The sequence below is a fragment of the Adiantum capillus-veneris genome, chromosome 15, assembly GCF_014529385.1.
Source record: "Adiantum capillus-veneris isolate H3 chromosome 15, ASM1452938v2, whole genome shotgun sequence".
In the NCBI taxonomy this organism is placed as follows: Eukaryota; Viridiplantae; Streptophyta; class Polypodiopsida; order Polypodiales; family Pteridaceae; genus Adiantum; species Adiantum capillus-veneris.
This window is the reverse complement of record NC_140945.1, coordinates 24124435-24143851: the sequence shown is the minus strand read 5'-3', so window position 1 is coordinate 24143851 and position 19417 is coordinate 24124435. Positions and strand designations below refer to the sequence as shown.

Here is a 19417-nt window from a genome sequence, read left to right as displayed (position 1 = left end):
TTGGCACTCTCCGCCCCAACAACTTGAAATGGGCCAAGGTGAAACTCCAGAATCACCTGCAAAGTGCTTTACATCAACGCTTTTGATTTGCTATAATTGCCCACGATGGAAACGGCACTAGCCTGCTAGGACTGCTTTCCCATTATTAAAATTGTGTTGATTCTCTACTTTAGGCAACACTAATTACATAATCATGATGCAGTGGCTAGCCACCATTTCTTTTAGCTAAATTTGTAATTACCTCGGGTATATGATGGAAGTGATTTGGATTATTTGAATCTGAAATTGGTTTATGGTGATATGATGTTAACAATGTTTATGGTTTTGGACTTAGAATTAATGAAACTTGGTCACTAAACAATGATTGTGACGAATGATATCCTGAAACATCAAGATATGATGTATATTGCTAGTGGTATAAATTATTATAATACACTAGTATATGTGGTATGTGGATGGTTGAAGACATAAGCAAATTAGTATGCTTAAGTTCATAAGATTTTACTTTGATACATGATATTTTTGACACATAACTTTAACCATTGTTTCAAACAAGTATGATTTCTAGATTAATAACCTAGCAGATGAGGGTAGTTTCTTCCCTGACGAAGAGGTATATAAGAGGGTTTAATTATGATGCATTACCAATTATTTTCTATAGATGATGGGTGGAAAATCACGATTGATTTATGGGTTAATCAATAGCCTATGGACATTTTATTATTTGAGGACTGTCATTTTATATTCAGATGGACAATTGTAATCATATTTGCACATTTAATAAAACCTATAAATAAATATGAGTTAGAGGGAAATGGGGACTTTCATGGGGGAGATTGCACCTAGTGCCCTATGTCTTCTTCTCTCCCTTCTTCTCTCTTGTACATGGATAGCACTCCATTCTAAGAGGTGTCCGTATACGCATCCTCATGCTCTTCCTCACTCTCCACCTCCTACTCCATCATGGATGCTATGCCAAGGTTGCTAGGTATGTGCAAATGTTATTTGTATAAGCTTTAGAGCTTCCTTTCCACAACCTAGCAAGAAACCCTTACTTTGCATCTGGTTTAAATAGGCAAGATCTTCCATTCTTAAAATCAATATTTTCCAAGTGACCATCGATTACAATGCCTCGGTCAGTGCTTGAGAGACATATCATTGGTAGATTCAGTTTAGCAAGCTTCAATTGACGAGAAACCCTCACTTCACATACAACCTAGAGATTCCTTGCTCCAAGGAAGTTGGGTGTATTTTGCAATCACAATGCTTCAAGAAACACTTATTTCACGTTTGGTTAAAGCAACCAAAGCTTCCTTTCCATAGCCATGTTGGGTATATCTTGCAATCAACGCGCTCCAAGATACGAAATTCCACACAACAAGCTCATCAACAATTTTCATGCTTTTGTAATGGGGTCACATTAGATATACATATCAGGACTTCAATTTGCCATAGCTTTCTCGACCAATCTTGTTGGTATATCCTCCCAAAAGAGCACTCCAAGGACTTTGTATGTCAAGAAATTCTCACTTTGCATTTGGTTAAAACCATGAGGGGTGCACCTTACAAAATTCTCTATATCATGTGCGATTAAAGCCTAGTAAAAACACATTTATGGATTGGAATAAAACTACCCCTCTTTATTCATAAATGTGTAACTTTTCTAAAATGATTAAAATGGCCATCCTATAAGTGTAATTTTGCAACTGATATGAACTATACTATACCATCATGTCAAGTACACATGATACACCTACATACCTACAAGGTTCACCCCTTGGTGTTAAAACAACCAAGAGCTTCGTTCCATAGACTGCTCACTTTGCATTTGGTAAAACAGTGAAGAGTTTCCTTTCCAAAGCTATGTTGGGCATATCTTGCAATCAACAAGCTCCAAGATATGAAATTTTGCATAGAAAGCACATCAACAATTTTTGTGCTTTTGTAAGGGCACCACATTGGGCATACATATCAGGACTTGGCAAAGTTCACTTTGCCAGATCTTCCCAACCTTGTTGGGTATATCCTCCCATAAGAGCACCCCAAGGATTTCATATAGCACAAACCGTCAATTCACATTTAGTTATAATAGCCAAGAGCTTCCTTTTAGGGAATCAATACATGTTCCAAGTGACTGTCGATTGCAATGGCTCGATCAACCCTTGATACACATATTGTCATGTAGATATATTCCAAAGGCTTCAATTGATGAGAAACCCTCATTTTTCATCCATTGGAAACAACCCAGAGCATCCTCATGCTGGGAATATTTAACCTCACTTTGCATTAGGTTAAAACAACCAAGAGTTTCCTTTGCTGGAATCAACAAATTTGAAGTTATCGTCAATTGCAATGGATCAATTAACTCTTGATGCATTCCAATAGAATTCAATTGACGCAAAATACTCACTTCGCATTTGCTAGAAACAACCTTGAGGTTCCTCACTACCAGCATGTCGAGTAAGAAGCATTCCATCTATTACATACTTGATTACTGTATCAGGCCCCATGCACGCCTCAAACCTAATCGTGCAACCAACCTCTTCACCAAGCATGCAACCAACTTCTTTAGCAACCCTTTTGGCTACAAACATTGTGGCCACTCTTCGAGGTTGTGTGCTGCCAATCTTTCCTTTTGTTGTGTACCTTGATTCTACTAGATATTGTGTAACCTGTGTTGTTTTCCCTAAACCAGTTTCTCCAATCACAACTAAAATCTAGTTCTCATGGACTGCTCTAACTAGCTAATTTTTCAACTCATAAATGGAAAGACAGTCTTTGCTCCTGCATTGATAATTTTGACCGCTAACCAAATGTGGGTGCCTTATCAAATGCATCCTTGTTCCACTCTGGCATGTCATATGCAAAGAGTCATACACCACATAGTTCTTGAGCAAGATGCCGCTCTCTTGTTTCTAGCATGGGATCTTCCCAAGGATGATTCAAATCCTTTGGGATGGAATCAAGGAGGGTCCTTTGCCACTATGCCACTACTCTTGCAACTCTCTGGCTAAAGATGACCGTGTCATTGCAGCTCTCTGAAGTGAACCAGTTAGATTTCTTATGATTTTCACAAGTGGCATATCAATGGAGTACTTTGTTTGCCCTTTTAAGAAGGTTGGTTCATCCTTAATTTCAAGTTCCTCTTCACAACACCTTTGTGTTGACACAACGATCTCTACGCAAATCATCATCACTCACTGCCAATGTATCCATTGTATCTATCCATGCGGTCATCATGCTCTCTGTGAGTCCTTCGATCACTATCCATGTGGCTATGATCCCTTCTATATTCATCGTCTTTGTCATGATCGTTGTGGCTTTCATACCTTCTCTCATGTCGATCATGTCCATCATCATCTCTTTTGCAACTTCTACTATCGTGCCGGCCGTCATGTTCTCTTTCGCTATCATGTCTACCATCACCATTGCTTCCATGTTTGTTTCTCTTCTCTCAACTTAGTCTCATGCTCAAGCTCTTGTTGATTCTCCCTTTGTCATTTTGAGTCACTGTAATAGGACTTATTCTGCAAAGTTTTGATAAATATTTTTGTTTGGAGTAAAGTTTCTTCATTCCAACGTTTTCCACAGTATAGGACTTTATTCTTATCGTTCTCGTGAAGTTTCAAATTTTGACCCGGGACACCCCTCGGGAGCTAGTTTTGAGGGTGCTATGGTCAAAATTAGAAAAAGTTTTGTATGCAGCACTTGTAGTCCTCAATAGGAGGCAAAATATTGCTTCTTTGAGTTTTTACAGATTCCTTCATTTTGATGCCCGTTTCAGCCTGTAGATTAGAGAAAAAGTGAGAAAATGCTGTTTTATGCTCTTTTTGTAGAAATTGCTGACTAGCAGGTAAATTTTTGGGCAAACTGAGCAAGATATGGATTATTTGCATCACACAACTTTTGAAGAGATCAATGAAACAAACAAATTCATATGAGATAGCCCCGATCAAATTCTGAACCGTTTAGGAGTTACGGCTCGTTGAAAATGGCCAAAAATTGTGGACTTAAAAAAAAAAAGTTTCTAAATTTTCTAACTCGTGAGTGCGGGTTGCGTTTTGTGGTTTTTATGTGTTTGAATGCAGGACGTCTCTTTTCGAACCTATTTTTGGGCCGCTTTGCTAAAGACTGGAAGAAGGTCGAAAATAGCCACTTTTTTTGGCATGAAGAAGACAGCCCTTATAGGCTATTCTACTGTGATGACGCCTTGTGATTTAGATTGAGAGTGAGAGTGAGAGTGAGAGTGTGATTGAGAGTGAGAGTGAGATTGAGATAGCTCCGGGGTGCTCGGGAGGTTATAAAACGAGCTATGCTCTTCTTGTAATGATTACCTTGTATCCATACAGACTCTTTATTTCATCTATTTACTCTGCCTACTCTCTATGTTCTTTGTTCATTATTAATGTATTTCGCTCTCCCGTATCGCGTCACAGTCACCCATGTCAACGTCACCTCAACACAATGGAGGGCTTTGAATGAATGTGAGGCCGCATTTTGATATTATTAAAAAATTGAATTAAAAATGCTTTCAACTCAACTCAACAGAGATACTACCGCATGGCGTAGCTCTCTTTGAGTGTTTTGGTAAACGCTATTAGAAAATCATGGTAAAAAGAGTCTTCTATATGATGTAGGTGTGTATATGTTTTTTTAGACAACTGGCGATGGGAGGGTGTTTTATGGTGTAGAGAGGGGAGCCCTGTGCATGTATAGTAGGTCTCCATGAGCATGCTATTTCATGGATAATGGAACTCATGCATCTAATTGGACTCGTATGATCTTCGAAGGGTGAACAACGGTCCTCCGTTGCCGTCTCCGCTGGACCGTTGCCATCTCAGTTGGAGATGTCCCTTCAAGATCGCTTGCTTATGCCGATGGGATGGTATGTAACCAACTTATTTTTGTAAGGTGAAAATTGTATGTCATAGCTCAAATTATTTCATATCTTTTTCTAGAGGCAGGCTATTTGAAATTTGAAATTTAGATTGCCTGGAGTATGTCTGGCCAATTCTAAAAAAAACATGTTTTAAGTGGTATCCTCCTCAGATTCTTTGCCTCTTATCTTCTCTCTCTTATTCTTCTGTGTTGGCGGTATTTCTGCAAGTGTGGCGGTGGTCTCTCTCTCTCTCTCTCTCTCTCTCTCTCTCTCTCTCTCTCTCTCTCACTTTCTCTCCCGAGTTCGAAGCCTGGTCTGACACACACTCCCTGTAGGTGGCACTCCCTCGCTCTGTCGCACACAACTGAGAACCGACCTCACTTCGTTCTCTCCTTCCCTCGATTCTGCGCCAACGCCGCGATCAAGATACGGGTTTTGTCTCATTCATGCAGACAGGTGGAGGCTTGCATGGACGCACATGCAGGGCAGGAGGTGTCCCGTTGCGAGAGCTTTATATATATCTCTCTGTGCAGCTCTCTTGTTCTCAGGTGTGGATCCAGCCAAGAGCCCTGCCCCTCTGTGTGTGTGTGTGTGTGTGTGTGTGTGTGTGTGTGTGCGCGCGCGCTAGAGTATATGCCTGCAGTTTTTGTGTGGCGCAGCAGGGGTCGGGGGCGGAAGGAGGCGAGGCAGGGGTGTATGCAGAGTGGGAGGTTGGGGGGGGGGGGGGGGGGGTTGGGGTGGCTGACGTGGTAGAGGGGCAAGGGAGGAATATCCGAATGGGATCTTAGGAAGTAATAGGATTTAATTTAAGTGTAGCCAATATGTATATTGTAGTGTACACTGGAATAAGACCAAATTGAGTGTGTCCTCTCTATGAGAGTGAACCTCCTTATATTATGGAAGAGAGTTGGTTACAACCATAACGTGTCCGACCACACTAGGTGGCCAGACTCTACCTGCACGACCACACACCACACCTCCCCCCTTAGGGAGAAAAAGATGGACATCTTTTTAAAGTTTTGGACTGAGAAAGGACTCGACACAAAGGGATCAACTCCAACGCCTCATCCGGAGGGAGTGATCATACAACGGCTTCGGGGCTAAGGGACTGAGCTTGGGGGCTAGACTCGTCATCATGCCGACATCAAGGCATGGAACTCATACATCTCGCTCATGCAAACATTAGGTCGCTATCCCAATGAAATGGACAAGACGAGGAAGGACCGACGGAGGATTGGGACATGCATCTCTTCCCGAAGGAGCTTGGTGTGATGGTAACGGTTATTCAACAAAAAACTAGATTGCCAAAGATGAAAAGACTACCACTAAACACAATGAAAACTGAAACTTCCAAGAACTGAAATCATTAGCAAAAGACACCTCTGCAACTTGGTTGCAGTAACTCCCTTTGTCAGCGCAATATGAGTGCATTGCATGTTGCACTTGGACCCTAACGAGCAACACGGGACTAGCAGCGCAGGAATGGAGAACATTATTGTCTGGATCCCCTTGACTGCCGTCGACATCATTGTCGTCGATGGAACAAACGGAGCACAAGCTACTGCTTCCACATAGAAGACCGAGATGGGGGGCTGTCTCCCGCTCCATGAGAATTGGTCGACTCTACTTGACGTGTGCTTCGGGCTTGCTGTCGGGCTTGCTGCTGATGATACTACTGTTGGCAGGTCTGTTGGTTGGAGTACAAATCCCTCTAAGATCTCCGGCTCTGTATCCATGAACATTGTAGTCGATGCAGGAACTACTTTGTTTCCGCCAAACATTATCGCTCTGGGCATCTCTCCGATGCCGAGACAGGAGCTTTTCCGCCCCATGGCTGCGTTTCTACAAATTAATGGCAAGGTATGCCTGCTTGGTGATTGACAAGCGAGCATAAGATCGCATAAGATCTTGCAGCAACCTTGGGAATGCAACACAGGGCGCTTAGAGCGATTGCGAGAGTCTTTTTTTGTTGCCAAGAAGCTTTCCTAGCAAGGGGCAGAACTACTGTCAAGGGCGAAGACAACCACAACAGCAACGATGAGCACTCTACTGCTTCAAGATAGCGTTGCGAGGCTTCAACCAGTGCAAGGCTCATGTGGTGTGTGGTGTGTAGGAAGAGCAAGAAAACAAAGCTATGTAGCTTATGAAGGCAAACGTTAGGAGAAAATCTGAAGGGCTGATGAAGCTCTAACGAAAAGCAGCAGTCGCATCTTCAAAGAGTTTTGCCTTCATGGAAGGAATTTCCTGAAAGAGTTCCTTCTCCATTTGAAATGCTTCTTGACAACCTTGGGGTTGCGTTTCCTACTAGAGAGCACCTTGATCGGAGCCCTCAGCAAGTGCAGGTTCGAAAGGCCACGTTTTTGCTGCGGCTCGATTCTGGCTATGGCAGAGAGAATGTGGACGAGATACCAACTGTTGCAGCTCAATACCTTTAGCACTACCAGGTGAAAAGAACGAACGTGAAAGGAGAGGTGTTCTCTTGCTGCCAAAGAAGGAGCTTCCAATAGCTTCGTACGTACAAGAAAGAACGTGTACGACAACTCCCTCTCTCTCTCTCTCTCTCTCTCTCTCTCTCTCTCTCTCTCTCGTGTCAAGTATCATTATCGCAGGGATTCCCCAAGAAAATAAAGAAAAGGTTTCTAACCAATCTATGCCCGTCAACTCCACCAATGTAGTGTACACTGGAATAAGACCAAATTGAGTGTGTCCTCTCTATGAGAGTGAACCTCCTTATATTATGGAAGAGAGTTGGTTACAACCATAACGTGTCCGACCACATTAGGTGGCCGGACTCTATCTGCACGACCACACACCACACCTAGGTGGCCGGACTCTACCTGCATGACCACACACCACAATATAAGTACTAGGAGTATGTGTGCTTGATTTTGAAAAATTCATGAAAATCAAGAATCAAATGGTTATTTCAGTCGAAACACTGGAGGCATGTATGGTCGATAGTCGTGCGAGGCTCTAGAAGCTTCTCTCTCTCTCTCTCTCTCTCTCTCTCTCTCTCTCTCTCATCGTCTGTAGGCGGTGCTCAATTGGAGGCTCATCGAGATGGGGCCAGGTGGAAGACATGCCACTCATCGTTTGGTGACCGCCCTCCTTTGGGGGTATAAACGAAGGGCAAGGCGAAGGAGACTGAGGCTATGCTGTTTGCAGACGAGGAGGAGCATAAGGGCGAGCTGAGTAGAGCGATGAGGAGGCAAGGGACAGCAAGCAATTTTTTATGTAGCCGAAGTAGGCAAGGAGAGTAAGTGTGCTTGCACGACTTCTTGAGACGCAGCGCGAGAGCAGGGGAGGAGGCAGCAGCTGCTGTCGCAGACGGAGGCGATTCTCTCTCTCTCTCTCTCTGCGATCGGATGTTGACGCCCGTATCAGGGCAAGAAGCTGATGAAGGTGCAGGAGGGATGGGGAGGGGTGATGGAAGGGAGGTGTGCATAGAGATTGTGTAGAGGAAAAAATAAAATTGAAGAGTCTATTTGGAAGAAAATAGTTGTTGCTACTTGCATAAGGAATGGAGTTCTGTTTAAACAAGAGCGGTTTCGAGCTTGTCTGCATCCAAGAATTTAAAAAGAAGATCAAGTTTGGTGGTAAAGAAACTTGGAAAAGGTAAAGAGCAGGAAAGAAAAAAAGAAGCTGGAAATGGACTTGTTGAAACTTAGTATGGGGTACCCAACTGTAAAAAATGATAAAACATCCCCTCAAAAGCGAATCTTCGTTTTGGAGTGCAGACGAGAAGGGCTTAGAAATGAAAGAAAAGGGAAGGAAGGGAAGGAAGTGACGAGAAGGGCTTAGAAGCGAAAGAAAAGGGAAGGAAGGGAAGGAAGTGTGCTCTTGCCGACTGGCTCATAAGCTGACGTGGCATACACTTTTTGGTTGGCTGCTTGTCGAGAAAGTTCACAGCCCACCTCTTCCAGCCAGCCAGCACAAAACTGGCCGGGCCAATGAATGCACAGCAACGCAGCTCTTCTTGTCCTGTTCCTCTTCTCCCGCCAACGATGGTGTGTTATCTGTCTCACGTTCTCCGGCTGGGTTGTTCATGTGCTCACTCACCTCGATTTTAGCCGACCAGCAGGTAGTTTCATCAGCTGGCCGATCTGACGACCTTCCTCTTCATGTGCTAAGGCTGATCTCTCTCTCTCTCTCTCTCTCTCTCTCTCTCTCTCTCTCTCTCTCTCTCTCTCTCATTCAACCTGTTGTGCTTGCCTCTCTTCTCTCTCGGCTTGCTAACGTGAAGGCCATCTCTCATACGCGACCCTTGCAAGAGAGAACTCTCTCTCTCTCTCTCTCTCTCTCTCAGTACAGCGGCCTGTGCAGAGGATTGAGCAAGTGGCGGCCACGAATGGATGAGGGCAGAGGAGCGCCGGGGGGGGGGGGTTTAGAATATTTGCAGGGTGCTTCTTTTGGCAGCACATGTCGCATACCAACATGCCATCACCTCTCTGCCGATATGTATGTGTCACGTGCGCAGAGGCAGGAGGGGACAAAGATCGAGGCAAAAGAACGGGGCTGAGGTAGTCTCCCCTCAGCACTAAAGGGCACGGGAGCAAAGAGATGGGATCTACGGCTGAGGGTGCGCGCACGAATCTCAAGGAGATTTGAGGCGCAGAGACAGGAGGGGACAGAGATCGAGGCAAAAGAACGGGGCTGAGGTAGTCTCCCCTCAGCACTAAAGCGCGTGGGAGCAAAGAGATGGGATCTACGGTTGAGGGTGGGCGCACAAATCTCAAGGAGATTTGAGGGCTCAAAAAAATGGGGCGTGGAGTGCTGCTGGCACGATTTGAATCCCGGTGGGTGCTGGACAAGGCACATGGCTTATCCAACCCCCCGTGCGCATATGTTGACCATGGTGGGCAATAAACGCATGATAAGTCAACGTGGACAGTGTGTCCATGTCCAAGTTTACTTTTCGACGTCCTAGTTTACATCAGGTGCATCCTACGGCCCTGCGCGCCTCTGCTTTTGTGCCCGGGCTTCTCAACCGTAGATCCCACCTCTGGGATTTCATTTAATGCCCCGTGCCCTTTAGTGCTGAGGGTAGTCTCCACAGAGGAGCACTTCGAGGGAGGACGACAGGAGGGAGGACAACAAAGGTTCGCGACGAGCATATGGGGGGGGGGTTGTGTGTTCGCTACGTGGAATTTTTTTAGGGGTTGGGGGAGAGAATATTGGGGCAGCATCTATGAAGAGATTGAATTTCTTTATTCGTATCCCAGTAGTATGTGGAGTAGCTCCCATTGCGTGGGCAGAATTTCAGCTTATATACGTCCTGCACCTGCGTAGCTGCCAGCGATAACATCTCCACCGCTCCATCCCAGGTATTCCTTGCGCGAACCTTGAAACTGGGAGGCTCTGTCAACGTTGTGAGTGTTATGAGTCTCTTGTTGTGCTGTAAATCTAGGGAGAAACTGTATTTTGCAGGATCGCAAAGTAAGGCAGTTGTGGGTGAAGCCCTTGCTGCTTTGGTTTTCCTAAAGAGACTAGTAGCTTCAATTTTGTGTAAAGGTGAGGGTGGTAGTGTCGCATTGCTTGTATGGCTTTTCTCCTCTGCATATTCCTTTGGTCATCGTCAAGGTTATTTGTATGCACGTGTCTCTTTTTGAGCAGCAAAGGTTACGACCACATTGTACAGGTTTAGAGTTCTTCAGGATAATCTCATCATGCAGAACATTATTGTGGCTTAGTGTTTTTTGATCTTTTGCTGCGTATACCTTTCTTCCTGCAGTGGTGGCAACCTTTTGGGCCTTTGCTGTAGCTTAATGTTGCACTCGTTGTTCAAATGTGTTAGTATTGATCCATTGGCTAGATTAATTTGATCTATGAGAGAGCAGGCACGTTTATTTTGTCATTCAAAGCTACATGTCGATACTACTGAATGCCACACAAAGGTTATGACCACATTGTACAGGTTTAGAGTTCTTCAGGATAATCTCATCATGCAGAACATTAATGTGGCTTAGTGTTTTTTATCTTTTGCTGCGTATACCTTTCTTCCTGCAGTGGTGGCAACCTTTTGGGCCTTTGCTGTAGCTTAATGTTGCACTCGTTGTTCAAATGTGTTAGTATTGATCCATTGGCTAGATTAATTTGATCTATGAGAGAGCAGGCACGTTTATTTTGTCATCCAAAGCTACATGTCGATACTACTGAATGCCACAATACTATAAGAACACGCAAGTATGCGTATATGATTATTCATGCAAAGAGGGTTATACATGATTGGAACTTATCTGATGGACTAGTTCGGGCATGTGTGCCCTGCAAATAGGCTGAAAGAAGGCTTTTCTATACTTATATTGGCTCAAGATGTCTATATGCCCCACAAAACCAGTGTGCACGTGATATAACACCCTGGGAGTCCACATTAGATGATGACAATCTTCTTAAATCTAGACGAATTAGGATTGGTTCTAGAGTTAGCTCTCTTTCAACTCTTTGAAAGCTTTTGTTTTGGTCTGTCCAATGAAAGGCAACACTCCTCTTGTCAACTCAAAAGGTGAAGCATTCTTTGCAAAGAGGTGAATAAACTTGTGTAGTGAAAACAAAGTCCAAAAACTCTATACTTCATAATTATTGGTCGATCATGAACTAGTTTAGTTTTAAGGGATTTGTGTACACATCATTCTTATAGACAATGTAATTTGGGTAGATATCATTTTTATAGACAGTGCGTCTAAGAAAGTGAATCTCCTCCAAGCACTTACTCTTCTGGTTGTTGATCACCAGCGGGTCTTGTTGAAACGTTTTAAATACTATCTGCAAGTACTCTTGATGTTGCATTTTATTCCGAAAAACTGATGATGTGATCAAGATGTCTCAATAAAAGCTTGATGGAGAAAAAATTCTGGTCCATCTTCCTTTTGAAGGTAGCTAGTGTCACAAAGTGATGATGTGGCATGACCCAACCAGACTGGAAGAGGAGAGGAAGAGCCGAAAAGCACCTGAGCTGAAAATGTGGTGCGTTTTGCAAAAGTTGACGTGGTAGTCTTTACAGTCTATATGGATGTTGGCGTGGTAGTCAGGAAGCTGGAGAGCTTTTGGGTACCATTTAGGAAAGCCTCAACTTATAATACTTTTGAGCAACAATTTTTGATAGCACTTGACTTTGGTGCTTTTTAGCCCTTATAAAAATAATTGATAGGACTTGATTTTGGTGCTGTTAGCCCTTAAAAAAATAATTGTGATTTTTAGGGTTGGAAGTTGCTTTTGGACCTATTGCAATAAAAGAGAAACTGGGGGTGCCATTAGAGCAGATTAGCCCAATGCACTGGGACTTGTGGAGAAACTGTATTTTGCAAGATCGCAAAGTGAGGCGGTTATGGGTGAAGCCCTTGCTGCTTTGGTTTTCCTAAAGAGAGTAGTAGCTTCGATTTTGTGTAAAGGTGAGGGAGGTAGTGTCGCATTGCTTGTATGGCTTTTCTCCTCTGCATATTCCTTTGGTCATCGTCAAGGTTATTTGTATGCACGTGTCTCTTTTTGGGCAGCAAAGGTTACGACCACATTGTACAGGTTTAGAGTTCTTCAGGATAATCTCATCATGCAGAACATTATTGGGGCTTAGTGTTTTTTGATCTTTTGCTGTGTATACTTTTCTTCCTGCAGTGGTGGCAACCTTTTGGGCCTTTGCTGTAGCTTAATGTTGCACTCGTTGTTCAAATGTGTTAGTATTGATCCATTGGCTAGATTAATTTGATCTATGAGAGAGCAGGCACATTTATTTTGTCATCCAAAGCTACATGTCGATACTATTGAATGCCACAATACTATAAGAACACGCAAGTATGCGTGTATGATTATTCATGCAAAGAGGGTTATACATGATTGGAACTTATCTGACGGACTAATTCGGATAGGTGGGCCCTGCAAATAGGCTGAAAGAAGGCTTTTCTAGACTTTTCTTGACTCTAGATGTAGCTATATGTCTATATGCCACACAAAACCAGTGTGCACGTGATATAACACCCTGGGAGTCCACATTAGATGATGACAATCTTCTTAAATCTGGACAAATTAGGATTGGTTCTAGAGTTAGCTCTCTTTCAACTCTTTGAAAGCTTTTGTTTCGGTCTGTCCAATGAAAGGCAACACTCCTCTTGTCAACTCAAAAGGTGAAGCATTCTTTGCAAAGAGGTGAATAAACTTGTGTAGTGAAAACAAAGTCCAAAAACTCTATTCCTCATGTATATTTCAAATTACTGGTCGATCATGAACTAGTTTAGTTTTAAGGGATAATGTAATTTGGGCAGATATCATTTTTATAGACAATGCAAGTGCTCTTAATGTTGCATTTTATTCCGAAAAACCGATGATGTGATCAGAATGATTCAACAAAATCTTGATGGAGACAAAATTCTGGTCCATCTTCCTTTTGAAGGTAGCTAGTGTCACAAAGTGATGATGTGGCATGACCCAACCGGACCGGAAGAGGAGAGGAAGAGCCGAAAAGGACCTGAGCTGAAAATGTGGTGCATTTTGCAAAAGTTGACGTGGTAGTCTTTACAGTCTGTATGGATGTTGGTGTGGTAGTCAGGAAGCTGGATAGTTTTTGGGTACCATTTAGGAAAGCCTCAACTTATAATACTTTTGAGCATCAATTTTTGATAGCACTTGACTTTGGTGCTTTTAGCCCTTATAAAAATAATTGATAGGACTTGATTTTGGTGTTGTTAGCCCTTTAAAAAATAATTGTGATTTTTAGGGTTGGAAGTTGCTTTTGGACCTATTCCAATAAAAGAGAATCTGGGGGTGCCATTAGAGCAGATTGGCCCAATGCACTAGGACTTGTGACAACTTAGAGGGAGAGCATGGCTTTTTGAGTTATAAACTTTGATGGAAATACACGAGGGGGGCCTAGTTGAGGGGCCAATGCTTTTGGGACCGGAATGAAAGAGAGAGAAGAGGAGAGTGACACCCGATGGGGTCCCAACCAACCCTCTCAAGGGCCCTCCACATTGTTGTCTATGTGGCATTCGCTTTAGATTGCGTAAAAGGAATGTCCACACAATGCAGTACCTCAAGTGCAGATTCTAATGACTCGAATGATGGCAATCGTTAAGTAACTCCTCAAGATGAGTCATCTCCGGGGCTGATTTGATGCACCTTTGGATCCTTCTTGATGTGGGATTGCGGATGGCCACCAAGGCGTAGATTTGGGGCTGAATTGTGCTCCCGATGTGAGAGGAATGAAGGGCTGAAAGCTGGCTGCAAAACGCAGATCTGTGACGAAAAACGCAGGAGATCTCTCGCATAAAGCAGGGCTGAAACACAGATCTCGATGACGGCAACGACGGGCAACAATGTGAGCACTTTATGCCGGCGAGGGAATGGCTAAGGTGAGGCTCGAAGACACGCAAAGGCAGTTCCAAACCGTGCTCCAGCGATGGAACTGGCTGAAAACTGAAAACGCTACGCTGATCTGTTCAGTGTTGAGAGATGATGGCTGTAGGGCTGAATGGCTGAAAATGCTGGTTGATTTGGCCATTGCAAAAACGCTTGGCTGATCTGCCTTCAAAAACATTGCCTGCTCTGCTTTGCTACCGCTACCACTTCTTCTGCAACTCATGCCAAGTGAGGGGTCTACTGGTCCTTTTATAGGTGAGGAATAGTCCTTAAGAATTGATTAAGGCGTGGGTAAGGCAAACTGTCCACTAGACCCAACAAATAAATCAATAAATTGATTTATTAATAAGTTAGGTCAAGGGTTCCAGTTTGGGTGAAACTGTCTCGCAAATCTACCCACTCGGGAATCCGATTGACATGGGGAATGGATCGTTGGATTTTTCTAACCTAGAACTACATGCACGTCATGCCAGATGCTCAGTGTAGTGTAATAACATTTGTCAAAACGCGTCTACAAACCATTTATTTAAGAGGGTTTCAAAACTGAAATACCTTATCTAATGAACTCATCCGGACATGCAGGTAAAACAAACTTGGACACCCCAAGTCAAGATTCTATCGCGACACAGTAGAGATTCACTTCAAAATACTTCACAAATTAAAGAGTCGACATGGCCCGGCGTAGTTCCGTGCCAAGAGAGATTGGCCCCAAAGACTTGCGCCTCTTTCGATATTTCTTTTTATATTAATCTTTGAGTAAAATACAAATGCCCGCGGGTGCTCTCTCTCATACTTTGCGTACAGATGCTCTGCAGAATGAGCCCCTTGGGTCACGTATAAAGGGTTACAAGGGATGCTAAAAGCAAAGCCCCAAAATCATTGAAACTTAAAAGCAATGTTCCCCAAAGGCACTTGGTTAAAAATCTGCCACAAAAAAGCAACATCGTAATTTGCAAAAATCCGTACAGCCAGGCAATGTCAGCACCAACGTGAAATACGGAGTTCCGTACATTTTGCCACGTCAATAGGCCAGCGTGAATTGCGGGAGTCCCTGCAACTGCCACGTCAGCCAGTCAGCGTGAATTGCGGGCGTCCGTACAGTCAGTCACGTCATCCCTTTGTGGGTGTGTGTGTGTGTGTCCAGGTTGCTCTGCCACGTCATCAATTTGTGACATACCCCCCTCTTTAAAGAATTGTAATCGCCCTCGATTAGGCCTGCAAAACAAACAGAGGCCATAAACTGTCTTAGTAGACACTGGCTGTTAGTACCGACGTACTAGACCTGACACATCTAGCACTTGTACAAAGACGATAGTCACATCACTAGATATCACATGACAAATCACAGAAAAATTCATTCCAAATCTTAGACCATGGTTGCCAGCAACGTATTTAGTAATCGCATCTAGATCCATTCCGGACCTCACTGATGCCCGATTAACTAATCCTTATTGCGATCATGTCTATATAGTATAGAGATTTATGAGACCGACATGCTGCAGTCATTTCGTCTTTGAGTTCCTGCACTCAAACAAGTCAAGTGAGAGAGTACAAATCAATCATCTTCAAATCCAAAGCTGCCATTTTTAGCCAAGGGCGACCTCACGCATAGTCACCTGCAACCAAGCAACTGGCCACTTGTTCAAAACAGCCCATTACAGGCTCAGTTTGAAAGAAAGATGAATACAAATGGCACATCTGCCATCTTTGAACACACATACACACATACCTATTAAAAGGGTTGAATAGCTAGTTGTGCAGGTCTTTTAGCACTCTCTATCTCTCAATCCGCTTTCCCAAAAGCAAGACAAGGCACCATCTCTCTTAGAAGTGTGGTACTATCATATTTTTATTCATATAAAGAAATACTGAGAGTGGCACCTATTGAGGATCCATTGCCGTGTAGGAGAGAAACTCCACCCTCTCCCAACTCTCCCACTCCCATCCTGATGGATGGAGATGTATGGAGAGGCCTTGGTGTTTATGATTTCTCGAATGATTAGGGCCAAGGCCTCAGTACCACATTACATTGTTAGGGCGGAGCTCGCTGTTCCTCCATTGGTAGTGGAGGCACTCACTCGATCAGTTTCATTTATGCATAGCACCTTGGCTCTCCCTAGAGACAGATATGCTCGATTAGCACTAGAGTCTTCGCGACAACTGGCATTGCAGGGAGAGAGATCATGTTGGTATGCAAAGATGGCATCTTGGTTTTAGCTACATTTCAATACTCTCTGGATGCACCCTCCATCTCCTCACTAGGGCAGAGATTACAAGGATCATCAGACAAGACTTGATTCACTGGATACGAAGAGGACATGGATACAGCCTACACATGAGTTGGGTACGAAGATGGCTTTCTATAGAGAGCATCTTCTCCAGCTTATGGAGGATGGTTTTGTGATCAGACCAGGATACATGGATACTCACCTATCCCATGGGATATGATGTGCTATCAGTCAGATACGCACATCCTCACATCAACTAGAGATCGAGATAGGCAAATTCAGAGGAGTACCTGCTGGGTCTAGGATTTGTCAGGTGTGCCAGATAGAGCTCGAGATAGAGCTACATTACATATGTCACTGCCCAATATACTATGAGATACGAGGCCTCTTTCACTGTCTATTCAGAGAGGGTTTTGGACCACTTTCTAGAGTTGTGAGATGCCAGGATTAGAAATGCCTTGGATTATACTTACTGGAGATTCGCAAACACAGAGAGGATCATTGGAGAGGGGCACAATGAGAGAGAACGAGCGACAGCGGCAGATTACATATTTCTTTCAGTCATCACAGACAGAGGAGTTCGAGCAGCCTCCACAACATAGCAGCACCAGAGGCATACTGCGTGATCGGGCGATAGAGTTGGGGCAGTCCCGTCGCCCACGGATGAGGGGGCCCTCTCGACATCGACACAGATTGTGAGAGAGGATCCATACCATACTAGCACGACATAGGAGCCGTCAAGACAGAGTGCTTACCGTGGAGGACATTGAACCTCTACAGCCTTTTGGATATTGATGTCTCTACTGTGAGAGAGCTCCATTGTATCAACCCCCCCCCCCCCCCCCCCCCCCCCCCTCCCTTTTGTATCCCCCCTTTGTATCAGCTTTCACCCCACCCCTATCCACATTTTCTTTTCAGTTCTTTGTACTTTTTGTATCCAAACTTGGTATTAGATTCACCACATGTAACCTTTTGGTCTCATAGGTCATTTTGGCCTTTTGAAGACATTAATATTACATTACATTTCATTTCTTTCTCTCTCTCTCTCTCTCTCTCTCTCTCTCTATCTATGTATGGCTTACATCGCTTTCCTGGAGAAGCCAGTTTCATATGCTTTCCACACAGACATGGGGCTAGTACAATGGACTATGTTATGACACAACCGAGCTTTGTCCCTCGCATTCAGGATTTCACAGTGGGAGCTAAGCCAGTGGGTGTAGCAGTGGACCATGCTCTCTTGACATTGTCCATTTCATTTGAGTATAATGTATTGTACAGCCCAGACATCAGGAGGCAGGTCACACACCTGTTATACATTTACACCAGAGATTGATTCCGTTTATACAGAGGAGATTTGGGACCGTCTATGGGAAGGTACAACTGGCACAACTGATACAGGCCTCTCAGTGGAGGAGTGCACCACTCTACTGACTGAGACACTGCATGGTGCTACATTAGTGGCATACCCACACACTCAGTCGGGCAAGAGACGACATTTTGGGAGTATGCCCCAGAATAGTTGGTATGATGAGGAGTTTAGAGAGATGAGAGCCCACCTTCAGAGGGATCTTCTTTTAGGAATCATCAATTACAGACAGTCTCGGATTTCTTCTCGGCGCCTTGTGCGACGGCAGAAGCGAGCTTACCACGCTCAGATGGAGCGAGACTTATACCAGAATGCTACTTTCAAGATGAAAGATTTGGGGTTGTTGCATGATTACTTGGGTATACAGTTTAAGCAGTGTGATGGTGGTATTGCCTTGTGTCAGAAAAGTTACATAGAGACATTGCTATGTAAGTTTGGACTTGAGGATTGCAAACCTATTGCCACTCCCATGGAAACAGGTTTGAAGTTGAGTCTACATGATGCTGGCGATCTTGCTGATGTCACTCTTTACTAAACAGCTGTTGGCTACCTCATTTATGTATGCAACACGAGGCCGGATATTCAGTTTGCAGTCTCACAGGTCAACAGATTTATGCATAGCCCAGGGTCTGAGCATTGGTAGGCTGTCAAGAGGATTTTCCGCTACCTTAGCGGCACTTTACATCTTGGCTTGTTTTATCCAAAGGGGGAATCATTGCCGCCAGACTTGCATGCTTTTTCGGACTCAGATTGGGTTGGTTGTTTTGACACGCGAGTGTCCACAAGTGGTTTTTGTTTCATGCTTGGCAGTTCATGTATATCATGGTTGAGCAAGAAGCAACCTACTGTGGCCACTTTGAGTTGTGAGGCTGAGTACAGGGCAGTCTTCACAGCTACGGTTGAGTGTGTATGGCTCAGACGCCTTATGGCTGATTTGGGTGTTGGACAGGACACTGCCAACACTATCTACACTGATAGTCAGAGCGCATTGGCAATTGCGAGGAACCCAGTTTTTCATGCTCGCACAAAGCACATTGAGGTGCATTACCACTATGTCAGGGAGAGGCTCTCAGTAGGAGAGATCAGCTTGGCTTATGTGCCAACACAGGACAACCTTGCAGATCTTTTCACAAAGGCATTGTCTCGTGAGAAGCTTGAAGCTTTCCGCAAAGCTTTGGGCTTACTCCCCTTTGTGGACTGATCTTGTCCTCCGGGCATGGCACTTCCCTTTACTCATGTGCCAGCTCTCGTTCACCGCATCACTCCAGGGGGGGATTTGTTACCATATACATGTGGTAGTGATGTGTGTGAACACACTAGGACCGCCGGGGCATTTTTTCCCTCTTTAGGAGGTTTTTTCCCCCGTGCATTGTATATACGCCCATCACTCTAGGGCTATCTATCTTTCCATTGCACACTAAGTAACACACTCTCTATTGTGTGCCTTGAGCTTCCTTCGTCTTCTCCAAGCTGTGTGTGTTTCTCTGCAACCCTAATTCCAACATTTACATCTTGGCTTGTTTTATCCCAAGGGGGGATCATTGCCGCCATACTTACATGGTTTGTCAGACTCAGATTGGGCTGGTTGTTTTGACACGC

At 44.1% G+C, this 19417-nt stretch overlaps 1 pseudogene; it reads left to right on the top strand.

Annotated features, from left to right (window-relative positions):
• Nucleotides 1–4847: 4847 nt before the first annotated feature.
• Nucleotides 4848–10569, top strand: LOC147440400 (uncharacterized; annotated as a pseudogene).
• Nucleotides 10570–19417: the final 8848 nt, after the last annotated feature.